Source organism: Leopardus geoffroyi, chromosome C1 (genome assembly GCF_018350155.1).
Source record: "Leopardus geoffroyi isolate Oge1 chromosome C1, O.geoffroyi_Oge1_pat1.0, whole genome shotgun sequence".
Classification (NCBI taxonomy): domain Eukaryota; kingdom Metazoa; phylum Chordata; class Mammalia; order Carnivora; family Felidae; genus Leopardus; species Leopardus geoffroyi.
In genome coordinates this window covers 78,882,010-78,908,988 of record NC_059328.1, presented here as the reverse complement: position 1 = coordinate 78,908,988, position 26,979 = coordinate 78,882,010, and the positions used below count along the sequence as shown (strand labels likewise).

The 26,979-nt window shown below is 37.7% G+C and overlaps 1 protein-coding gene and 1 pseudogene across 1 annotated transcript in view; one reads left to right on the top strand and one right to left on the bottom strand.

The window, feature by feature from the left end:
* DIPK1A (divergent protein kinase domain 1A) overlaps nucleotides 1–26,979 on the top strand; it is a 107,557-nt gene that overhangs the window by 11,831 nt on the left and 68,747 nt on the right. The gene's annotated exons all lie outside the window — the stretch shown is intronic.
* On the bottom strand, nucleotides 10,856–11,756 carry LOC123598239 (annotated as a pseudogene).

Below are 26,979 nucleotides of genomic sequence, written 5' to 3'. Positions count from 1 at the left end.
ACAACCCAAATATTAATGGGTCTCAACTCTATATCACCAGTCCAAACCTCTCCCCCAGAACTTTAGATTTGCTTATTTGGTATCTACCTTTAGATGGCACTTCGTATTTAACATGTCCTAACCTAAACTCCACCCCCCTCAAAACTTGCTTCTTTCCCTTTCAGTTAGTGATACTCTCCAGTTACTAAAGAGCATTTCCCCAGTGATTAGTAATGATAAGTACTTTTTCATGTATCTATTGGCCATCTGTCTCCTGCTGGTACCATGATTCTCTCCTTATGTGTCGTTAGGCCCACTATAATAGCCTCCAGAATGGCCTTCCGGCCTCATTTATACCCTTTTAGCTCCATCTTCCACATTGCTTCCAGAGTCATCTTCCCCCAAATGCAAATCTGATCTAGTCTCCCTCCCTTTTGATGAAATCCTTTAATGACGTTCTACTGCCTTCGGGAGACTATGCAGAGTTCTGAGCATGGCCCTCCATGTCTGGTCCTTTCCTGTCTTGCCATTTCATTCCTGCCACTACCACCTTATGCACCGTTTAAAGCTCTAGCAATCCTGAAAAACTTGCAGTTTACCAACACACCATGCTCATGTGTCAGCCTGTCTGCCCTCCCTTTTCTGCTTTGCCCTAGGATACCCTTCCCCATTTCCCTGCATTCCTGTCTACCTGGTTTATTCTGAGTTTTCTACTTGCCCTTCAGGTTTTGACTCGAAGAGGAAGTGACCTCTGAGCAATCCTTCCCTAGCACCCCACACAGTATTAGTGTGCCTCTTTTGTGCTCCAGACTGTGTGTGCATGATATCCAGCACATACAATGATACTTGTTTGTCACCAGCAGTTTTTACAGCTTTCTTTGGTCCCAGGCTCGATTTCCTTGAGAGCCAAGATGTCCGTTGCCCTCCTCTATCCTCTGTGCTTAGCCAAGACTAGATGCTCAGTAAATATTTGTTGAATGAATCAGCATAAACACTAGCAGAGATAGTTTATGGGACTGATTAGATTAATTTTTTGTACAAAAGAAAACATGTATATAATAAGTAAAATAATATAGGTGAGCTTATGATGCAAATTATCGTTCTCCCCTTCTACTTCTCCTTATCCCCAGCTTTACTCCTGAAAGGTAGCCTCTTTGAACCACTTATATTTTTGGATTTCCTGGTAACTATACCTCTAGCTTCTAGAGCTCTGTGTTTGAAAGGAACTGTATACGTCCTAGGAGGTGCTTTATTCTCATATACTTTTTTATATCTTAAAATATTTATTTTTGTCAGAATAGCTAATTATTTTCTGTTTCTGGTTTATTACTACAGTAAGTATTCCCTCCCGATAAAAAAAAATCTATTCAAAATTATTCTGATATACTTTTGTAAAAAAATTTTTTTTTAATGTGTTATTTATTTTTAAGACAGAGAGAGACAGAGCATGAGTAGGGATGGGGCAGAGAGAGAGGGAGACACAGAATCTGAAGCAGGCTCCAGGCTCTGAGCTGTCAGCACAGAGCCTGACACGGGGCTCGAACTCACGAACTGTGAGATCGTGACCTGAGCCGAAGTCGGACGCTCAACCAACTGAGCCACCCGGGCACCCCTCTGATATACTTTTAACATCTATTTTTGTGTAAGTCATAACAGGTATGTAATAGATTAATATAGTCATAAGTTTATATAGAATATTTATAAGTAAATATACAAATGTTAGAGATTTGTGCTTTGAGATATTTTCCTGAGAGTTGTACAATCAAAAAGATTATTTCCTCCAAATAACAGAATTTTATGTTTTTTTAATCAATTTCAGATAATATCTATTGACTTTCCACTTTAAAAAATGAGTGTTCAGCCCTCTTATACTATAGTCCTCCCATTCTCTCTTCCAGTGCTTGATACAGCAGTCGTATTATAATTTTACTTCCTCTGCACTTAACTTAGTAACTTTAGACACTGACAGTGATTCTCATTTCGTCCACTTTTGACAATCTTTGTTGACTCCCCCATTTTCAAAAAGGGGCATTAGAACATGTGCTTCTTTTTCCATCTGTTTTTCTCACTTTCTGTCAGCGACACTTTCATATTGTCAAAGTTGATAACTTTTATATTTTGTCCTATTACCAAGGACAACCAAAGCTCCATATAAGTTGAATCTAAAAGATGAAAACTATAAATAGTATCATACTGTTATGACCTGCTAATTATTCCTATAAAGGAAAATCTCCCTTATGAACCTGAGACCCACTGACTGCAGCATGAAGTTACTTTCTCCTTGTCAGGAAAGCAGTAGGATTAACAGACAAGGACAAATCCTTCTTGTTATTAAGCAAATTACTGCAAGGATTTGCCCTTTTCCAAAAGCTAAACCATATTTCTGCCAGTGGGGAAGAGAACATGTGATGTTTGCTCATTCCCTATAAATAAAAACTTTCTTTTTGCTTAGAAATCATACTTGTTTGCTTTTTTTTAAAGTTTATTTATTTTGAGAGAGAGAGAGAGAGAGAGAGAGAGAGAGAGAGAGAGAGAGAGAGGGAGGGAGAGAAAGAGAGACAGCATGCAAGCAGGGGAGGGGCAGAGGGAGAGGAAGAGAGAGAATCCCAAGCAGGCTCTGTGCTGACAGACATGAACCATGAGATCATGACCTGAGCCAAATTCAAGAGTTGAATGCTTAACCAACTGAGCCAGGTAGGTGCTCCTTGCTTGCTTTTTAATATTCCTATTAAAGAATAATTCAAAAGCCTATCCTTTGAGATCTGTATTAAAGTAACAGAGTTATGATTTGTGATTACTATGGGGCACAGTTTCTTCCCTGAATAGTCAATATACCTTATTTTTCTGGATGACTGTCTGCTCAGCTGTGGGGAGCAGACATTTCTTCTGACATCTGCCCGCAAATCCAAGTGAACTGAGCTAGTTCTGGAGGGCTGGACCATTTGAGTAATGAACAACTGTCACCTTTAGGGAGAGTACTGCAAATAGGAATTGCTTATCATCTCGTGCCATGTACACAGAAAATAAGAGTGAAACACTTTTGACCAGGATTTCTTTTAGGATCCTGAAATTTGTCTTGACACCAAATGTATCAAAGTTAGTTCTGGCCTAAGATGAAGAGCATCTCTGTTTTTAGTATTCCGTAAAATATGATTCTATAAATATTTAGTGTAGAGCCAATTTGCGTGCTAGGATTACATTTTCTTCTCTCAAAGCCCAGAGTAATAAACTCTGGACTCTCAAGATTCTATGATCAATAACAACCAGATCCTCTTTTCTCGTACTCTGTTAATTCCTTATCAACTGGGGTAAATGTAAGCTTGCTTCATATTTGAAATGTAGCTTCTTTGTGCCTCTTTTTTTTTTTCCAGGAAGTTTCTAGTTGCCTTTCTTCTTCTAATTTTTTTTTTTTTTTTGTATAATAATATGCCTTTGTCATAGCCTCACTTCCCATATACATTCAGTTATGTTTTCTATTCTGCAGCATCCCCCTTTGTAACCAACTGCTTTTCTAGGTTACCAGACAGCTGTGTTACAAGGATCTCCCTCCACTCTTCTCCTGGGTTGGAATCACTTTTCTCAGGATCCTGTCTTCCACAGGATCCACTTTTACTGTCCTGATTTTGCCATCATTTTACTGGAGTGTATCCTGAAATAAGTTCTTTAGAAAGGATATGTGGGAAATAAACTTTCTGAGTCATGTCTAAAACTGTATATATTGTATCTTAGAACTTGTTCGTAGTTGGGCTGGGTGTAGAATTCAGGCTGAAAATAATTTCCTTTAGAAAATGTGAAGACGTGGTTCCCTAACATCCTCTGTTGCTGACAAGAAGCCAGTTTGTTTATCAATCCTTTCTGGGTGACCTTTGTTCCTTGTTCAGGTCTCTTTTTTATACTTGTTTTGAAATTCCATGAAGAAATGTATAGATGTAGTCTTTTATCAGTTAGTTGTATTGAGTACTTACTGAGCCCTTCCAGTCTTAAGACTTGGGTCTTTCTTCAGCTCTGGGGGAATTCTATTATTTGTTAAATAGTTTTCCCCTCTCTTTTTTCTGTTCCCTCTTTTTGGGGCTCTTATTAGTCAAATGTTGTACCTCTTAGATTGACTGTTTATGTCTCTTATAGTTTCTCTATTATTTCCATATTTTTATCCATATACTCTCATTCTGTGTTTCTCAATTTTGCTTTCTAGATCATCTGTTGATTTGCTTTCATTTTCTAATCACTCTTTAAATACTAAGAATTTTAGGGGTGGCTCAGTCAGTCGAGCGTCTGACTTCAGTTCAGGTTGTGAACTCGTGGTTCATGAGTTCAAACCCCACATCGGGCTTGCTGCTGTCAGCCTGTCAGGGCGGAGCCTGCTTCAGATTCTCTGTCTCCCTCTCTCTCTGCCCCTTCCTTGCTCTCTCTCTCTCTCTCAAAAATAAATAAACAGTAAAAAAATAAAAAAAATTCTAAGAATTTTAAACTAAATTCAAAAGAGTTCTTCCAAGTTATTTGTTCCTTTTTTGTGGTTTCCTATTCTTTATGTGTTTTTCTCAGTTCTTTCTCATGCTGCTGGATTTCCCCATGTGCCTGGTAATCCTTGGTTGTCTATTCATATTTTAAGAAAGAAGGACTGAGGAACTGATACGGATTTTCTATGCCATTTTATTATTTTTTTTAATGTTTATTTTTGAGAGAGAGAGACAGAGACAGAGACAGAGCACAAGTGGGGGAGGGGCAGAGAGCGAGATGGAGTTACAGAATCTGAAGCAGGCTTCAGGCTCCAGGCTCTGAGCTGTCAGCACAGAGCCCAACTCAGGACTTGAACTCACAAACTGCGAGATCATGACCTGAACTGAAGTCAGAGGCTTAACCAACTGAGTCACCCAGGCGCCCCTATTTTCTGTGCCATTTTATTTTCCATTTTTTTATTTAAAAAAATTTTTTTAACATTTATTTTTGAGAGACAGAGAGAGACAAAGCATGAGCAGGGAAGGGGCAGAGAGAGAAGGAGACACAGAATCCAAAGCAGGCTCCAGGCTCTGAGCTCCAGGCTGTCAGTACGGAGCCTGATGTGGGTCTCAAACCCACAAACTGTGAGATCATAACCTGAGCCAAAGTCAGATGCTCAACCAACTGAGCGACCCAGGCACCCCTTCTATGCCATTTTAAAAGTTGGTCTCTTTTCCCCCTAGACCTATCACCTGTGTGGATGGCTGACTGAGCCCTCAGTGTAGGGCAAGATGCCTTGACTGGCCTGCTTGCTCTAGGCCTGTGTTCAGACCCTGACCTTGTGCTGGAGGAGTGCTCTACTGTGGGCACACTCCCCCTAGATGCCTTTACTTTCCCCAGGTCATTTGTTCTTTCAATTATCTGGCTTTTCAACTGAGGATTAATGCCAGGATGCCTGTGATCTGTGTGGGGGTGGGGGAAGTAGATGCGGATGCCAACCAGCACAGTTCCAAGTACAGACCTTCAATTATTCCCACTGTCTTTAGCCCCACTTCTCCCTTCTCTCCTCCCTTGTACCTGCTGGCCTAGAGCCCAGAGCCATCAGGTGTTCCAGGGCAGATTGGCTCTCTAGATTCCTCCTAGCATTCCAACAAGCATTTTGGCTTCCAGCTCTTCTTAGGTTGCCTTGTGGGCTGTGGCTTTCTCTGGCTGTCTCATCCATCAACACAATTCCATCTGCTTTTTGAATTCTAGAAATTTTGTTGTATCTTTCATCCACTGGTGAACCCCTTAACTTTTCTTTCCTTTTGTTCTCCCTTATTTGAGTGTGGTTTTGTAAGCTGTAAAAGTAAACACACATCTTTAATCTACTATCTTGAACTGAAAATCCTGATGTGAATTTTATTTTATTTTATTTATTTTATTTTCCTTTTTTTAAATTTTCATTTATTTATTTTTTGAAATTTATTGTCAAATTGGTTTCCGTACAACACCCATTGCTCATCCCAACAGGTGCCCTCCTCAATGCCCATCACACACTTTCCCCTCCCTCCCACCCCACTCCCCGATGTGAATTTTAAACTATCTGTCTTATGAATATTTACCTAACCTGTTTGTCTTAATGGCTGCAATGTCTATTTAAGCATTACATAATTTATAAATTATTTCAATAAAGACAAGAGAATTAGGGTAAATAACTTCAGAGGAATAAAGATGTAATGACACAATTTTTCAGAAAATCTTGTATAATATCAACAGTTTACTTTAGTAAAAAAGAGAAAAAACTACTCAAAGATTAGAGTCTTAGAATTATCATCAATTTTGCGTCAGATTTCTTTTTCTTTTTTTAATTTTACTTTTTGTTTTTTAAATTTTACATCCAAATTAGTTAGCATATAGTGCAACAATGATTTCAGGAGTAGATTCCTTAATACCCCTTACCCATTTAGCTCATCCTCCCTCCCACAACTCCTCCAGTAACCCTCAGTTTGTTCTCCATATTTATGAGTCTCTTCTGTTTTGTCCCCCTGCCTGTTTTTATATTATTTTTGTTTCCCTTCCCTTATGTTCATCTGTTTTGTCTATTAAAGTCCTCATGTGAGTCATATGATTTTTGTCTTTCTTTGACTGACTGATTTCACTTAGCATAATACCCTCCAATTCATCCACATAGTTGCAAATGGCAAGATTTCATTCTTTTTGATTGCTGAGTAATACTCCATTGTGTGTGTGTGTGTGTGTGTGTGTGTGTGTGTGTGTGTGTGTGTATACCACATCTTCTTTATCCATTCACCCATCGATGGACATTTGGGCTCTTTCCATACTTTGGCTATTGTTGATAGTGCTGCTGTAAACATGGGGGTGCATGTGTCCCTTCGAAACGACACACCTGTATCCCATGGATAAATGCCTAGTAGTGCAATTGCTGGGTCGTAGGGTAGTTCTATTTTTAGTTTTTTGAGGAACCTCCATACTGTTTTCCAGAGTAGCTGCACCAGCTTGCATTCCCATCGTGCCTGATTTCTATAGACTATCATCAACAAGGTTATTATGTGTTCGGTGCCAGGTAAGCACTGAACTTGCAGCAGTGACATGATAGATTTCTGCTCTCATAGAATTCACATGTTGCTTTTGGGAGTTTTTGGAGTTGTTTTGGCACTGATGAATAAATAAATGCATTTTAAAAAATAAGCAACAGGGGCGCCTGGGTGGCGCAGTCGGTTAAGCGTCCGACTTCAGCCAGGTCACGATCTCGCGGTCCGTGAGTTCGAGCCCCGCGTTGGGCTCTGGGCTGATGGCTCGGAGCCTGGAGCCTGTTTCCGATTCTGTGTCTCCCTCTCTCTCTGCACCTCCCCCATTCATGCTCTGTCTCTCTCTGTCCCAAAATAAATAAACGTTGAAAAAAAAAATTAAAAAAATAAAAAATAAGCAACAAAAACATTGGGCAGCTATGTGCACAATGCAATAATTAAAATAGGTTATGTGATAATGAGTATCAGGACATCTATTTGGCCAGCTGGTTGGAGAACCTTCTTGTGGAAGGGATGATAATCTGAGATCTAACTAAAAAGCAGGAGACAGGTAGGCAAAAACTGTGACCTTGGCATTACTGTCAGAGAGCATATCCTTTCCTCTTAATCAGTGTTACCTACCCTTTGGTTTTGATCGTACCTCTGTCCTGTAAAGACTTTTTTTATTAATGTAATCAATTGTTTAAACATTTCATCAGCTTTTAAATAGCACTCTGGTGAAGTAAAAGACTCATGAGATAATTTATTCCCCTAGGACAGAGAAGAAGGCATAAACAAGCCTTTTTATTCTGTAATAGCAGAATGGTTTGGTAAATTTAAAGGCTTTAATTATTATGCTTTAAGCAACAACTTAATTTGCTTCAGTCTGATTCTTAGCTTTTAGGTGGGGTTCTTCCTTTGATATATCGTGTTGCTATTTTTGGTGCTTATCATTTTGCTCTTGCAGTTTTCTCTCATCAAAAATCATGTACTGCTCACTTCCATGGAGTCCCTGTGCTGGTGCTGGTACTGTGGGCTGCAGATGCACATTCACTTTTATCTTTAAAAAAAATTTTTTTTTAATGTTTATTTATTTTTGAGAGAGAGACAGAGTGTGAGTGGGGGAGGAACAGAGAGAGAGGGAGACACAGAATCCGAAGCAGCCTCCAGGCTCTGAGCTGTCAGCACAAAGCTTGACGCGGGGCTCGAACTCACGGACCAGGAGATCATGACCTAAGCTGAAGTCTGACGCTCAACCGACTGAGCCACTCAGGAGCCCTTCACTTTTATCTTTAAATGGGTACGCTTTTCAAGGAGTGTGGGGCCTGGTTTAAGGGAGCCATTTGTAGGTCTTTACATTCCCCACATACTTTTCCTAACATTATTCTTCCCGAGGAATGTGCTTCTGATGGAGGTGTGGGGTCTGTTCTCCCACTTCTCTTTCACTGTTGCCCTTCTCACATGATTACAAAAGAAAGGCATATTGCTCTAGTTCATATCTCACAAAGGTCCCCGGATGTAAAAACACCAGGACACCAAAGGGCAATGGAGAATACTGGTATCTGTGCAAAAATAGTGGATGATTAAGTAACACTGTCTCAAGTAACGATGGATAATAGTTCCTTTTGCAATTCAAATAATTTCCAACTTTTTTGTTCTCACAAAACTGAGAGAAAGCCTAATTGGTTTGCTAATTAACTAATAGACTATTAAGTATATTTTTGATAGCAGGTTACTGTTATATTTATTTTACATTGTTCAAAAAAGTTTGAAGCATTGAGAAATAATTGCTCTAACAAGACGTCCATTCTCCTCCCTCATTTATGTGAAGCAGGTTCCTCACCATTTAACATTATGAAAACTAAAGTAGGGATAGAATTGGTGCTGAGCCCTATTTTATCCTGGCAATAAAATAATAGTCACTACATGGAAACGTGAATGAATTGAAGAAGAAAAATCTCACCCATATCTTTTTTAATTTTTTATTTTATTCATTTATTTTTAAAAATTTTCTTAATGTTTCTTTTTGAGAGGGAGAGAGGGAGACACAGAATCTGAAGCAGGCTCCAGGCTCCAAGCTTGACGCACAGAGCCTGACACTGGGCTCAAACCCCGCTGACTACAAGATCATGACCTGAGCCTAAGCCAGACGCTCAACCAACTGAGCTACCCAGGCGCCTCTTATTCATTTATTTTTTTATGAGTTCAGGATTATATATATTATGATTTCCCTTGTTATAATACATTTATGGCTTTATGGTAAAAATAACTCAGGGACATATGGAATTCAAGCTAATTTGTGTAACTGCCACAAGAAAAAAAGCATTAAATGCATTTCTGAAATAAGTATTCTCTTTTTAAAAATTTTTTTTTTAATGTTTTTTATTTATTTTTGAGACAGAGAGAGACAGAGCATGAACGGGGGAGGGTCAGAGAGAGAGGGAGACACAGACTTGGAAGCAGGCTCCAGGCTCTGAGCCATCAGCCCAGAGCCCGATGCGGGGCTCGAACTCACGGACCGCGAGATCGTGACCTGGCTGAAGTCGGACGCTTAACCGACTGCGCCACCCAGGCGCCCCTAAAAATTTTTTTAATTTTATTTATTTATCTTGAAAGAGAGAGCAGGGGAGGGATGAAGAGAAAGGGAGAGAGAGAATCCCAAGCAGGCCTCACGCTGTCAGCACAGAGCCTGATGCGGGGCTCAAACACATGAACCGTGAGATCATGACCTGAGCCAAAACCAAGAGTCCAACGCTTAACGGACTGAGCCACCCAGGCCCCCCTGAAGTAAGTATTCTCATTTAATTTCAGAATCTCAAAAAATCATTAGACATTGGCCTTGTTTTTAAAAAGTTTACTTACGGGCACCTGGATGGCTCAGTTGGTTAAGCGTCTGACTCTTGATATTGGCTTAGGTCGTGATCTCAAGGTATGTGGGATCAAGCTCTGTGACTGTAGGGCTCTGTGCTGACAACAGGGAGCCTGCTTGGGATTCTCCGTTTCCTTTTCTTTCTGCCCCCCACAGTTTGTGCACATGCATTCTCTCTCTCTCTCAAAATAAATAAATAAACTTAAAAAAAAATAAAAAACAAAGTTTAAACACTAAGCTAGCTAAATGACCTTCTTGAAAGGTTCAAACATAATTGATGTAGAAAATGCTTTCCCTCAAGAAAAAAAAAAAAGAAAATGCTTTCCCTCTAATCTCAATCTTACATAAATGGAGAAAGTAAAGGGGAAAAGGTAGATAATTTCTTTAGCAGTCTATATGGTTAAATCCATCAACCACATTAAACTAGAATGTCCATGTTGACCCCATTAAAAAGAACTGGGCAAATATCAAAAGTTATTCACTTCGTAAACCAAAAGACAACAATTTTAGGGTTATGATAAGTAAAATATTTTTGAAACACTTCAAAAACCTTTAACATGAATCTAGAGGAAGCATCTCATAATTGTAAGAAATATAACAGAAAGTAAAAAACACTTAAACTAAACTGATTTTCAATCCTCTTTGAACAAAAGAAATGAAAAATAATGGTTGATTAGATAAGCTCTGTGCTCTAACCAAACTAATTACAGCGATTTTAAATGGCAGCAGCCTATTTGATCGGGTAGCTTGACAGTTCTGAATACTTTTGCAATGATTTAAAAAAATTTTTTTTTTTACATTTATTTATTTTTTGAGACACATAGAGAGACAGAGCACAACTTGGGGAGGGGCAGAGAGAGAAGGAGACACAGGGATTGAAGCAGGCTCCAGGCTCCGAGCTGTCAGCACAGAGCCTGATGCGGGGCTCAAACTCTCAAACTGTGAGATCATGACCTGAGCTGGAGACGGACGCCCAACCGTCTGAGCCACCCAGGTGCCCCTGCAATTATTTTTTTAAAACTCAAAGACACTAAAGTGATCCAATCATGCAATGTTCATCTTATGCGTTCTGCATCTTTTTGCCAATCCTGTAGCTAAGGTCTTGTTCCAGTCAATCTCAGCGCATGTAACTGGCAACTGACTATGTAAAGTTTGAAAGTACTGTCTGATAATTCTCACTGATGGCAGTCTGGTATTCATTTTCTGCAGCTTCTACAGTTTTTATCAATTCTTTTGCTATTTGCACTTCATTAGACACCATTAGGGAATCTTGTATATATTTATGACTCACTAACTGAGCATTACCATCTTCATAATAATGAACCTGAGTTTTCAAGATGCCAACTTCTTGAGTGGTTGAAGGAGTGATGGTAAATTTCCAATCTGACCTCCAATGACCATTCCAAAACTTTTTGCTTGGAACTGATGGCTTTCTATTCATGCAATAATGATTTGCTATCCATCTAGTTTTGTTGTTGTTGTTTTTTTTACCATATACAGTGCAGACCCCATTTGGATAATGTTCTTTCACATAAACTCGAAGAGCAGTTTCTACTGAAGTTCTCTATGACTCAACTGCATTTTCCGCTTCATATGGTCTTGGATCAGTTGTTTCCTTTCTTAAGTAATCAAATTTGAAACAGATTCTGGTTTCAGGATCCAAAAACTTTCCATTTCCCAAGTTGCCATGTTCTGTTATCAATTCCTGATCTACATAACCTTACATTTTTACTGGAGTAAACTGGTCCAAGTTACAGACTGTGCAAATGCATGAGTTGTCCCTTCCCTGAAAAAATTATCATTGTTAGGCAGTAACCGAACATCATTAAACACCTCATTAAATTCTCCAGGAGGGGCATGAATAGTGAATTTTGCTGCTGTACATACCTTCTCCTCATTAGACAACGGCTTCTCCAGATCTGCCATTTTCCTTCTGGTGACATACTGTAGTGGGCGTGGTGCCAGCGACCACCTGACTTCCCCTCACACCCATCTCTTTAATAAAGTGTTATTATGTTTAAGAATCTTTAAAATAAAATTTTGCAGTATATTTATATTTTAATTGATTGGTTAGTAATAATAATTGTAAAGAAAACTCAAGCCAGAAGAAATTGTTTTGATACTTGAAGTCTTTTATTACAGAAAATAAAGAGAAGTTTATTTTTAATTCATAGGCAGATTTTTGTTGAGGAAAAATATAACACTGTCCAGTAAAAAACTTTCAAACATAAAATACGTTAGAAATAATTTGTGTGAGGGGCATTTGGGTGGCTCAGTTTGTTAAGTGTACAACTCTTGACTTTGGCTCAAGTCATTATTTCACGGTTTCTGAGTTCAGCCCTGTGTTGGGCTCTGTGCTGATAGCCCAGAACCTGCTTGGGATTCTCTCTCCCTCTCGGTCTACCCCACCTCAAAAATATATAAATAAACTTTTAAAAATTCAATATTTACAATATGTTAGAAGTTACTCCTTTGCAACTACTTAAACTTACGGTGAAAGATTTTAAGTATCAATTTAAGGGTGTGCCAAGGGATGTATAGCTTTCAAAATTTTCTTGGGGGTTTGCAAATAAAAAAGCGAGATTTCAATGACACATTACCCCCATTGATGAAGGGGATACATTCTGAAAGTGTACTTTTTAAATTAATCTATCTATCTATTTATTGTTACTTTAAGTGGGGCCACACCCAGCACAGAGCCCAGCACAGAACTTGAACTCACAACACCAAAATCAAGACCTGAGCTGAGATCAACAGTTGGACGCTTAGTCACCAAGCCACTCAGGCACCCCACAAAAGTGTATTTTAAAAGAAATCAAATTCTTAATTGCCAGAGGTTGCTGAATGTTAACCTGGGAGGAAGAAGTGTGGTACTGTGTTTAGATGCTGTCATTGGCCTTTAATGCCTATGTTTTAAGTCAGTATAAGTGTGTTCAGCTGCTGTGTTCTAAACAGGCAAGGAAAGAAAAGGAAAGGGAGGCAGAGGATGGTTGGGTTTTTAGCAGTCTATGTTAGGGAGGGCAGAGTAACAAGGGATATTCCCCTCCACCCCCAGCAATTACCCTAATAGGTCTACATAAGGTTTGCCTTTAGATAATGCATGATTTCAGACTTCCTTTTTCTATCCCCGAAAAAGAAAATCTTTATGCTTGGCGATGTCCCAGTCTTAAGTAGGGGGTTATACCAGTACTTTGGGATTAGCCAGTGTTATAGTGTAAATTAACTTCAGTCATTTGATATATGTAAATTACATGTGATCATTTTTCTAGTTGATAGAAGAGTGGAATATGAAGGAAAGGGGTATCATGGAGTACAAGAGGGCGTTTGGGAAGGTGGGAAAGCAGAGAGGTATGCTTCGAAAGCTGCAAATAGAAGCAGAAAGTGAGGTATTTTGGTCTTGCTAATGCATTACTTGACATGATTTATGAATGTTTTGGTTAATATTTAAAAATACTTCTGACTGCTTTATTAAGGAATTTTTATCTCTGAGGATTAGTTAACCTAAAATAGATCCCATTAAGTCAGATCAATATAAAAGTGGCCCATAGCTAGATCTACCAAATAAATTTAAAAGTCATTATGTTATGTAGATTTCCCTCCACAAAGATGATAGAAATTAACCATATCAAATGATAGTTTGGGGTTATAAATGCTTTTATAGCAAGCATTTTTATTGAAGTGGTTTTGAACTTAAAGAAAAGTAGAAAATTCTAATGTTATGAGATATTAAGATGAGTAATATGCTTTATCATGAGATTTCAGGCATGTGATTTGCCTTGTATCAAGCTCCTTTTTCTTGGCCTTACTTTCTTCATTTACCGGTGAGATGATAATGATCGTTGATAAGAGAGTTTTTTCTTGCCTCTCTTATAACAGTATTTTCAGTAATAAAAGAGGAATGCTTTAGCTTCCTCATAAAATGTTATGATATCCCCAAATTATAAACTTATGAATGACTTTTTAAAACACATTATGGCCATTTATGTTGTGCACTTGCCTATTTCAAGAACTTTTTGAAATCAGACCAGTGACATTGTCAGTTTCTCCTTTCAAACTATTTCTTGTGGCATATGTTTATGACTGTCTTGGAGAAATCAATGTATTTTTTTCTTATTGAGAGATGTTAATATATCTATCATATAAAGATTTCTCAGCATTCATATACCAGTTATTTTAAAATGCTGTCATGTCATACTGAATATAGAAAATATCATTATTTTGTGTGATAATAAACAAATGCTTTAACAAGCTACAAAGTCACACAAATTTTGTTTTTCACTTTCAATTTAAAAAAATGGCATACTTATGTTACCTAATGTGAAAAGATTCCCTTAATATTTTTGTAGAACTTTGAATAAGAAAACAATTTACATTTTTACTTGAGGAAAGAGCCTAGACAAAATATACATGATGTAGATATAAATCAATACTATCTGTATTTACTAAGGAGAGCTGCATGTGATTTTTGTCTTCCTGTATCTATAAACACTTTCAAGAGGCAAGTAGTAAGTGTATGTTTAGGGACATGAAGGGATGCCCTTCATCTAAGGGGGTGGGTATAGCTTAGATTCGCATGTCAAGTTGCCTCCATAGAGAAGTGGTGAGGATTATAGCATCATTAGGAGGCTGCTTCATTTCTAGGTGTTGGGAGAGGTTAAAGTGGGAGTTGCCCTGGTTCATGATTTAGGATTATGACTCCGTGTAAGGGTGCCTGGGTAGCTCAGTCAGTTGGGTGGCTGACTTTAGCTTAGGTCATGATCTCACGGTCCTTGAGTTCAAGCCCTGTGTTGGGCTCTGTCCTGACAGCTCAGAGCCTGGAGGCTGCTTTGGATTCTGTGTCTCCCTGTCTCTCTGCCCCTCCCCTGTTCATGTTCTGTCTCTGTCTCTCTCTCTCAAATATAAATAAACACTAAAAAAAAAAAAAAAAGATTATGACTCCGTGTGAAAAACTCTAACATACTCCTTAAGTATAAAGTTCTATAATACTAGCAAGTATGCTTTTACTTCTATTATAAAGAATGGCATTTAAGTTTTAAATTAGCTTCATGTTGACTGGTTTGAAAGTACACATTGAAATTCGTTATAAATGAAAGATGATGGAACTACCCTCAGGTCCAGATGTGATTTTTAACCCTGAAATGGACCTTTGACGCAAACTGACAGTTACTTTTTAAGTTTAGGGTTTTCCAAAGAAGAATGAGTGAAAGTGCTTAATTCCTCTTAGGTACCATATCTGCAACTTGGGAAGGCATCTGCTAAGTAATACTTTTCTGAACAGAGAGAAGTATCTGATTAAAGATCAGAAGCTAAGTAAAAGATCAATAGCCTGGTCAATTGTGTTTCTTCTGCCAACCTAAACTTTATTAAAGCTTTACTAGCATTCATATTAAATAATCAATACTTGTCAGCATAACTTTTGAAAATAATATTCTCTGGTACTGGTACAAAAATAGACATGTATATCAATGGAGCAGAATAGAAAACCCAGAAATAAACCCACAATTATAAGGTCAATTAATATTCGACACAACAGGGAAGAATAGCCAGTGAGAAAAAGTGTCTCTTCAACAAATGGTGCTGGGAAAACTGGACAGCAACATGCAAAAGAATGAAACTGGACCCCTTTTTTTTAACTTGTTTTATTTTTTATTTTTTAAAATTTGCATCCAAATTAGTTAGCATATAGTGCAACAATGATTTCAGGAGTAGATTCCTTAGTGCCCCTTAACCATTTAACCTATTCCCCCTCCCACAACCCCTCCAGTAACCCTCAGTTTGTTCTCCATATTTATGAGTCTCTTCTGTTTTGTCCCCCTGTCTGTTTTTATATTATTTTTGTTTCCCTTCCCTTATGTTCATCTGTTTTGTCTCTTAAAGTCTTCATATGAGTGAAGTCATATGACATTTGTCTTTCTTTGACTAATTTCACTTAACATAATACCCTCCAGTTCCATCCACGTAGTTGCAAATGGCAATATTTCATTCTTTTTGATTGCCGAGTAATACTCCATTGTATGTATATACCACATCTTCTTTATGCACTCATCGTCGATGGACATTTGGGCTCTTTCCATACTTTGGCTATTGTTGATAGTGCTGCTATAAACATGGGGGTGCATGTTGGACCACTTTTTTTAAACCTATACACAAAAATAAGTTCAAAATGGATGAAAGACCTAAATGTGAGAGCTAAAGCCATAAAAATCCTAGAAGAGGGCACAGGCAGTAATTTCTCTGATGTTGGCCATAGCAGCTTTTTCTAGATTGGCCCCCTGAGGAAGGAAGACAAAAACAAATTTGAACTATTGGGACTACATCAAAATACAAAGCTTCTGCATGGAGCAGGAAACAATCGACAAAGCTAAAAGGCAAATTATGAATGGGAGAACATATTTGCAAATGACATACCTTATAAAAGGTTAGTATCCAAAATATATAAAGAATGTATACAACTCAACACCAAAAGAATAAATAATTCAATTAAAAAAATGGGCAGAAGACACGAACAGACATTTCTACAAAGAAGACATTTCTATAAAGAGGATAAAGAGATGGCCAACAGACACATGCAGAGATGCTCATTATCACTTACCAGAGAAATGCAAATCAAAACTACAATAAGGTATCACCCCACACCTGTTAGAATGGTCAAAATAAGAAACACAAGAAACAACAGGTATTGGTAAAGATGTGGAGAAAAAGGAACACTTTTGCACTGTTGGTGGAAATACAAACTGGCACAGCCACTGTAGAAAACAGTTAAAAATTAAAAGTAGAGCTACCCTATGATCCAGCAATTGCACTACTGAGCATTTACCCAAAAAATAAAAAAACACTAATTCAAAGGGATACATGCATCTGATATTTATAGCAGCATTATCAACAATAGCCAAATTATGGAAAGAGCCCAAATGCCCATCAACTGATGAATGGATAAAGAAGATGTGGTACCTATATACAATGGAATATTACTCAGCCATAAAAAGAATAAAATCTTGCCATGTGCAATGACATGGATGGAGTTAGTATAATGCTAAGCGAAATAAGTTAAAGACAAATCCCCTATGATTTCACTCATATATGGAATTTAAGAAACAAACAAGCAAAGGAACAAAAGAGAGAGAGAAAGAGAGAGAAACCAAGAAAGAGACTCTTAACTATAGAGAATAAACTGATGACTACCAGAGGGGAGAATAAACTGATGACTACCAGAGGGGAAGGGGGATGGGTTAAATAGGTGATGGAGATTGAGGAGTGCACTTGTGATGAGCATTGGGTGATGTATGGAAATGTTGAATCACTATATTGTACACCTGAAACTAATATTACCTTACATGTTAACTTATGAATTAAAAAACTTTTTAAAAAGCTGTCAAACCTTTTTATTGTACATCTTCTGGTGGCATGGGCTTTCTATCTTAACACCCAGCTTTTACTCCTTAACAGTCCAGTTCCTCTATGAATCTTTATTTAAAAAATGGGGAAGGGGGGTTGTGGGGTGTGGGAGGATGGTCTGCTCATATATAGCCTTCTAAAGTGATTAGACAAAAGACAAAGAAGATTATCATCACCCCATGCTGTAAAGCCCCCAATATGACAACAAGGCAGGGATAAAACAGTGGTTAAGAGCATCAGCTTGAGAGTCAGACACGCCAGGATCCAGGTCCTGGCTCTACCATGTTTGTGATATTTCCCTTTGGACAGCATACTCAGTCTAATTTTCCTTAACTGTACAATTGTGAAGATGATACAGTTATTTCATGGAGTTAGGAGAATGAGATGAAATAATGTATGCAGTGCACTTTGCTCTTTGTTTAGCTGATAATAAGAACAATGATAAGGAGAGCGTTAAGAAAATCATTTTTTTCTTTCTTTTAATGTTTATTTATTTATTTTGAGAGAGTGAGCAATAGTGCACACAGGGGAGGGGCGGAGAGAGGGAGAGAGAGAGAATCCTAAGCAGGCTCCGCCCTATCAGTGCAGAACATGGAGCTCCATTACACGAACCGTGTATACACGAATCATGACTTCAGCTGATATCAAGAGTCAGACACTTAATTGACTGAGCCCCCCAGACTCCCCAGAAAATCATTGTTTTCTATCATCTTTTTAATTTTTTCATACCAGAAAAGGGCAAATTCCCTAACCTAGACTGTTAATACTAGATCTCTAATTCTGTGAAGCTCTGAGTTTGCTAAAAGTTAATCTGCTATTAGCTTAAGATCAGTTTGGCTGTTCCTTACAGTGTATTTTGGCATTTATTCAAGAGCAGCAGATTTTTAATGTGAAAAGTCAGAACCTCAATGCAAAATAGCAAGAAAAAGTACTGCTTCATTACTTTTTATTGAAGTATAAATACATAAGGAGAAGTGCATATTTGATCAAGCTATAGAACCTTGCCAGCACTCTAAAAACCTCCTGTATGTTCTCTTTCTGTCACCTCCACCCCCTGCAATGGTAACCACTATCCTGACTTCTAATGTTTATTTTTTTGAGAGAGAGAGAGAGAGAGAGAGAGAGAGAGAGAGAGAACAAGTGGAGGAGGGGCAGAAAGAGGGAGACACAGAACCTGAAGCAGGCTCCAGGCTCTGAGCTGTCAGCACAGAGCCTGACGTGGAGCTCGAACTCATGAACTGTGAGATCATGACCTGAGCTGAAGTCAGACACTTAACTGACTGAGCCACCCAGGCATCCCTTTTTTTTATTAAAAATTTTTTTCAGGGGTGCCTGGGTGGCTCAGTCGGTTAAGCGTCCAACTTCAGCTCAGGTCATGATCTCGCGGTTCATGAGTTCGAGCCCCGCGTCAGGCTCTGTGCTGACAGCTCAGAGCCTGGAGCCTGCTCCAGATTCTGTGTCTCCCTCTCTCTCTCTGACCCTCCCCCGTTCATGCTCTGTCTCTCTCTGTCTCAAATAAACGTTAAAAAAAATTTTTTTTTTTAATTTTTTTTCAGTGTTTGTTTTTTAGAGAGACAGAGACAGAGACAGACTGGGGGGAGTGGGGGAGGGGCAGAGAGAGAGGGAGACACAGAATCCGAAGCAGCTCCAGGCTCTGAGCTGTCAGCACAGAGCCAGACGCAGCGCTCAACTTGTGAACCATGAGATCATGACCCGAGCCAAAGTTGGCCACTTAAATTGACTGAGCCACCGAGGCGCCCCACACTATTCTGACTTCTAATGGAAAAGATTAGTTTTGCCTGTTACTGTTTTGCTTTATTTTTAAATATACAAAAACTGACTTCTTTTGCTTGACATTATATTTGTGAGATTCATCCATATTGTCACAGGTAATTTTATATATTCACACTTATTGCTGTGTAGTATTCTATGTGTGAGCATACTCCAGCTTATTTATTTATCCATTGCATTGTTCATTGATGTTTGGTTTGCTTCCAGTTTTTAGCTATTACAAATCTGGAAGCTTTTAGTTACCTGTCTTTTGGTGAACATATGTAAGCATTTCTTTTGAATTGGAATTGCTAGGTCATAGATATGCCTACATTCAGTTTTAACAAGTAATCAGTTTTCCAAAAGATTGTGTGTTCCATACATTGCTGTGTGCATATCTTCATCAATACTTGGTATTGTACATCTTCTTCACTTTAGATGTTCTGATGTGTGTAGAATCATATAATTTGCATTTCCCTGATGACTAGTAAAGTTGGATATCTTTTCACATTTATTTGCCATTTGGATAGCCTCTTGTAAAGTCACACATGTTCAAGTCTTTGTTCATATCTCTGTTGTGTGGTCTATATTTTTCTTACTGATTCACAAAAATTCTCTATGTAAAATCTTTATGAGTCATTTTTCAGGTATATTATTGCTATATCTTCTTCTTTTGTGGGTTGTCATTTGCTCTATTAATGGTGTCTCTTGATGAACATAAATTCTTATTGTAATAAAATTTATCAGTTTTTTCTTTTGTGGTTAGAGTTTTTTATGTCCTATGTAAGAGGATACAAACACTTCAAATACTCTGAAGTCACAAAGATATTTTATGTTTTTCTCTGAGCTTTATTGTCTTATCTTTCACATTTAGAGATGTAGTCCATCAGGAATCGATCTTTGTAAATGGTGTAATGAAAGGTTAAGACATTTTGCCCCCAACTGGATAGTCAGATGACCTTTGCTGAGATTTTTGAAAAAGCAGCATGAATATTTTGGTGATGGTTGGGTCATTCACTGTTAGAATGAGTTCCATCCTAGCCTAAAAAGAGACTAAAGGAGCATTTTAAGACCTATTTTTCTTTCCTGATTTGGTGTTTAGTCTTTAGCATAATAAAGCAGGTATAGATTTTTACTGAGATTCTCACAGGCTGAAAGTCATGTCTGGTAGAGTTAGACAGAGGTATAATATGCCATAATTGTGAAGTAATACTTGCAAATTATTCATGTCACCAGTTAATGTGCTATAAGGACGTTGAAGTGATTGGAGTGAGATGTTGACCTGATAATAGCTAGCTTTGGATTTTATATGAAAGGTTTGAAAAAAGAAACTCAGTAATAATATTGCCTTACATTTATAGAACAGTTTATAGAGTACTTTCATTTACACTATTTCAATTTGGTAACTAGCCTTGCAAGGTTTTCAAGGCAGATACATTGTTCCAGTTAAATAGAGGGGAAAGCCAGGAAATTCAGATCAGTTAATTTAGCCTGGTAACTAATTTGATAAAACTTGTAACTCAGTAGTCTTATTGCTCTGATCCAGCCATTTTTACAAGATTGCTCTACGCAAATTGAACCAGAGATACAGACAGCCCCAAGATATGATTTATTCTCTCGAAGGGATATAAAGCTTCAGTGTTTAATCAAAACAAAAATATTTTAGGTCTGACGAATGAGCTGGACCTTGGAGGGGTTTCAGCTCATAGAGTTTGATAATCTCACATTTTCCTCTTGTCTTCTTTTTACAACCATCAATTGGATTAGCTCTTCATGATGCCTTAATCCCTTTTTCTGGCACCTTATAAATGAACTTTGTGTTTGATGTCTGTTAGTAAATAGACATAGGACATAAATGCAATTGAAGTGGACATAAAGAGTGGTCAGAATTTAATTTTAAAAGTGTAACTCAGGGGCACCTGGGTGTCTTAGTTGGTTAAGTTTCTGACTCTTGATTTTGGTTCTTACGGTTCAAGCCCCGTGTCGGGCTCGAGATAAGAGCGTGGAACCTGCTTGGGATTCTCTCCTCCTCCCTCTGCCCCTTCGCTGCATCCTCATTCTCTCTCAAAATAAATAAACTTAAAAAAAAAAGTGTAAGTCAGAGGCTATGAAATTTTGCATGATCCTACTCAATTGTAAACTCCTGGAAGCTGGTGGTTGCAGGGACTATGTTTGTACTTTTTGGTCTCCCCTAGGGTAGCTAGCAGTGAATTGCATGTAATGAACTTCTGTAGTCTGTATGAACTAACAATCGTCTCAAGTGGAAAAATGGAGGTAAAAGTTGTTTCTACTAATGGTAGATTGAAAAAAAAAAAAAAAAAAAGAGGTCTAAAAGACCTGTCTGTTAAAATGCTTAAACATAAATCATCCATAATGTTAAACGTATAGAACAGCATTCAGTAAAGATCAGGGTTCTTCATATCTGATATGGGTACATGGTACTTGCTATGGGGTTCTGGCAGGGATAGACTAAACAGCCGCCCTGAGCTTCTTTTATGTTCTTCTTTGTTCCCTTTTCAGAAAGACTAGACTTGGATTTTCAAAACTATCTACTTGGTTAAATGAGTGCAGAAAGATGTGATCTAAATTACCATAAATTCAACTGTGTACTATACTTTTCTCAAGATAGTGTCCTTCTCTCTGACTCTATGCAGAGCCAAATCTACTGCTTTTTTATAGTAGAGATATTTTCTGTGTTTTAACTTGTTAAGAATAGATTGATGTGTTTATTTCTTTGCTCTGTTATTTGAATGTTATAAGATAATAAGGATTAGGATCTTATCCTCAGGTTACCTGGAATTGTATTTTAAATAATGGAATAAATTAATTCCTAAATATAACAATGCTGATCCAACGTGCTTGTTTTATAGCTAAGGGGGAAACAAGGCTCAGATCACACACCTAGTCAGTAGCAGAGCTAAGAGTTAATTCCTAGTCTTAAGGAATCTTTCAAAGGTTAAAGATACAGAATTTCTTAGATGTGTTTTAATAGTTTATAATCCAGTTCTAACCTCATTTTACTTTGGTGACCCTGGAACTTAAAATACACAGTCCTTTTAAAAACTGTTATGTTCAGGGGCGCCTGGGTGGCGCAGTCGGTTAAGCGTCTGACTTCAGCCAGGTCACGATCTCGCGGTCCGTGAGTTCGAGCCCCGCGTCAGGCTCTGGGCTGATGGCTCGGAGCCTGGAGCCTGTTTCCGATTCTGTGTCTCCCTCTCTCTCTGCCCCTCCCCCGTTCATGCTCTGTCTCTCTCTGTCTCAAAAATAAATAAACGTTAAAAAAAAAAAAACTGTTATGTTCAGGATCACAAAATAAAAGTATATTGTCATTTGTAGCAAAATATTGATTAAGAGTCTATGACATTCAAGTGTTTGAAATTAAATAAAAAGAATTTAAGATACAAGAAACATGGTATTTTAAATATTATTTAGAAAGGTAGTATGGCCAGGACACCTGGGTGGCTCAGTTGGTTAAGCGTCCAACTTCAGCTCACGTCATGATCTTATGGTTCATGAGTTCGAGACCCGCATCAGGCTCTGCGCTGACAGCTCAGAGCCTGGAGCCTACTTCTGATTCTGTGTCTCCCTCTCCCTTTGCTCTTCCCCTGTTCTCAGTCTGTGTCTCTCTCTCAAAAATAAATAAACATTAAAAAAAATGAAAGAAAGAAAGAAAGAAAAGAAAGAAAGAAAGAGAGAAAGAGAGAGAGAGAGAGAAAGGTGGTATGGCCTAACAGAAAGGTTGAAAATTACTGAACTGGGAGTCTCAAGACCTGGATTTTGTAATGTCACCATCTAGCTGTGCGATTTTGGGCAAATGACTTCCCTTCCCTGGTCTTCTGTTTGCTTGTCTGTACAGTAAGAAATGAGGGCTAGAATTGTAACTCTCTGAAATAACTTTCATTATTGCAGAATGTGAGAAGTTAGGCAGAGCAGGTTTATTGTCAGAAGTCTTTGGACATGAAAATGATCTGTGCATAATATTCTTTATCTTGACACTACTAAGTAACCACAGACCAGCCAGCCAGCAATCAATCTCCATCTGTAGAGCAGCCACTGTTGTCCATGTATAGAAGTCTGGAGAAGAGCCAAATTTTATTTTTGCCAGAAACACTCTTGGCAAATCTGTATCCCTAGAGATGTCTGTTTTAATTTTGTGGTGCAGTGCATGGTTTAGTGAAAAAGAAAAAGAGTGCTGAGCTATTTCATTATAAATACTCTCAGAGACAGCTTATGTTCATTTGTTTCCATACTATCTATGTTTCAAGATGTTTTGAGGGTGGAGGTGAGCCAAAATGAAATGAAATGAGGAAGGTGAGAAACCTTCCACCATGTATGCTGACTCTGGAGATGAATTTGAACTGTATAGTGATGTGTTTACATATACTGAAAACTTCTGATACATATATAGATATAGATATAGATATAGATATAGATATAGTATTAAATGTCTTGCAAATTTGTCATTTAACTTTCTCATGCTAATTTTTTTAAATTGCTTTAAATTTAAATTGTTTTTTTTTTTTAAAAAAACTTTTATTTGTGGCTTTTTCCATGGATATTTCAATGTATCCCGTTATCTTGCCTTATGGAAATAAAGATAAAAGTATTTGAATTTGAATAAATTTTTCACTGATTTTTATTCATTTATAAAGATCCCAGTTAACAACTGGATTTAAAATTTGTTTGAGAAAGTTTGTGACTGAAATTTAAATGCTGAAAATTAAATATCAATTTCTTAGGCTAAAGGAATAAATCTAGTTGAAGTTGCATTTATAGATCTTACTTGACTTAACAACAGGATTACATCCTGATCAACCCATAGTAAGTCAACAGTGCATTTAATATACCTAACCTCATAGCTTACCCTGGCTTACCTTAAACGTGCTCAGAACACTTACATTAGCCTGTGGTTGGGCAAAATCATCTGACACAAAGTCTATTTAATAATACAGTGTTGAACAACTCACATAATTTATTGAATACTGTACTGAAAGTGAAAAACACTGGTTTTATGGGTACAGAATAGATGTCAGTATCAGTTGTTTACCCTCATATTTGGGTGGCTAATTGGGAGCTGGGGCTACCACTGCCCAGCATCACAAGAGAGACTAGTAGCCTGGGGTATTACTAGCCTGGGAAAAGCTCAACAGTCGCAATTCGGATTGCAGTTTCTACTGAACGTATGTCGCTTTCACACCATTGTAAAGTTGAACAATCGACATCGAGAACCGTCTGTAGTTAACATGTCATTGTATGACACCAATGATCTTCATTCTTCATTTTATGAACTTTTTCAATCTTTCAGATACCTATTTAAAATTTTTTTTAACATATTTATTTTTGAGAGAGAGAGAGAGAGAGAGAGAGAGAGAATGTGAGCAGAGGAGGGGCAGAGAGAGAGGAAGACACAGAATCTAACATAGGCTCCAGGCCCCAAGCTGTCATCACAGAGCCTGATATGGGGCTGGAACTCACGAACCACAAGATCATGACCTGAGCTGAAGTTGGACGCTTATACCAACTGAGTCACTCAGATGCCCCAGTCTTTCAGAGACCTTTAACACCCTTTTCTCCTAACTTCCATATCCACTTATTAACAAATCCTAATAATTTCACTTTTATAATGTCTCTCAGATTTCACTGTTCATCTTACTGCATTTCCGCTGTCCTGCATTGCTGCAACAATATCCTAAGTAGGCTCCCTGCCCTCCGTATTCCCTCTCATGCTAGTAAACCCAAATCCAGATCAATCTTTAAGCATCAGCTTTAGTAGGCTCTATCTCTATTTAGAAATCTCAAGCTTTCTTAATTCAGTTCTCAATACTGTCAAGCATTTAAAGCCCTTTACATGTAATACTTTCTCTTCCAAATGAATTAATTCAGCAAATACTTTTTTGAGCATCTATGTGGGAGACACTGTGCAAAGGTTAAAAAAAAAAACATCTTGCAAATGTATAATATCAGCATTAATGTTAACATCTCCAGGATTTTTTTTTTTTTTCCATTTAGAAACTAGTTCTACTTCATTCCATTCTACTTAAACTGTTCTTGGCTAGGGTAATCTGTGATCTCCCTATTGCCAGAGTCATCAGGCAGTTTTCCATTATAATTATTTACTTTTTTATGCCATTGGGTACTGTTGACCAGGCCTGCTTTCTTAATACTTTTTCCTTCCTCAGTTTCTAGGTGTAGAAACAACTCACACTTTCTAGTTCTTCTTGAAACTTTTATTTTAAATTAAAAAACTTTTGGCGGGGGCACATGGGTGGCTCAGTCAGTTAAGTGTCCAACTCTTGATTTTGGTTTAGGTCATGGTCTCACAGTTCATGAGGTTGAACCTTGCGTTGCACTCTGCTGTGAGCATGGAACCCACTTGGGATTCTCTCTCTCCCTCTCTCTGTCCCTCCTCCGCTTGTGCATGTGCATGCTCTGTCTCTCTCTCTCTATCAAAATAAATAAATAAACATTAAAAAAAAATCTTTTTAAGTCATCTCTACTCCCAATGTGGAGCTTGAATTCACAACCCCGAGACCAAGAGTCACATGCTCTAGTGACTGAGCCTGCCAGGCGCCCCAGAACTTTTTCTTTTTTTTTAAGGAACAAAGTTTAATTTTGTTAATCTTTAGATTATTCTCTATTAGTTTCTATATTCTTCCTTTCCTCTATGAACTTGTTTTTGTTGTTGTTGTTTTTCTGTTCTTATTTCTAAATTCTTGAGATGTATGTTTGGCTATTTTTTAAAAAAAATATACTTTATTTTATAGCAGTTTTAGATCCATAGCAAAATTGATTGGAAAGTAACGTTCTTATATACACCACACACACACAGCCTCCCCTGCTACTAATAATGCTCCCCACCAGAATAGGGGATTTGTTAAATCGACGAACCTACACTGATACTTCATTATCACCCAAAGTCTGTAGTTCATGTTAGAGTAGACTTCTTTCTTGGTGTTTACATTGTATGGGGCTGGACAAATGTATAATGATATGTATCCACCATTACAATATCATATAGAATAGTATCACTGCCTTGAAAATCCTCTGTGCTCCATCCATTCATTCCTCCCACCCCTAACCTGTGGTAACCAGTGTTCTTTTTACTGTCTCCATAGTTTAGCCTTTTCCCAGAATATCATACAGGTGAAATTAATCAGATTTTTACTGATTACTTAATGATACACATTCAAGGTCCCTCCATGGCCCTTCATGGCTTGATAGCTCTTTTCTTTTTAAAGCTGAATAGTATTTTGTTTATCTACTCATGAAGTGAAGGAAGTCTTGGTTGTTTCCAAATTTTGGCAGCTATGAGTAAAGCTGCTATAAACATAATATAAAGGTTTTCAGTTAATTTGGGTAAATACAAAGGAGCATTACTGCTGGATTGTATAGTCAGAGTAAGTTTCATTTGTAAGAAACTACTGAACTGTTTTTTTCAGAGTGTGCCATTTTGCATTCCCGTCAGCAATATGAGAGTTCTGATTTATCCACATCCTCACCAGTTTTTGGGATTGTCAGTGTTTTGAATTTTAGCCAGTCTAATAAATGCATAGTAGTATCTCATTATTGTTCTAATTTGCAGTTTCCTAATAGTGTATGATGTGGAACATTTTTTCATATATTTATTTGCCATTTGTATATGTTCTTTGCTGAGGTGTCTTCAGATCTTTTGACTCTGTGATTTTCAAACTTCTTTTCTGACCTGTGCCTTTAAGGCTGTAGATTCCCTGTTAGTTGCTTATTTGTATGAATTGAACCCTTTGAATTTTATTGAGACCAAATTTATACCTTAGCACTAAAAAAAAGTTCCACGTGTGCTGGAAATAATATGTACGTAGCAGTGCTGGGTGAAATATTCTATATCAGGTTAAGTTTCCTACTCATGTTGTCATATTGTTCAAATCTTTTCTGGTCTTACTAATTTTATTTGTTTACCTATTTTACCAATTTTTTTTTAATTTTTTTTTTCAATGTTTATTTATTTTTGGGACAGAGAGAGACAGAGCATGAACAGGGGAG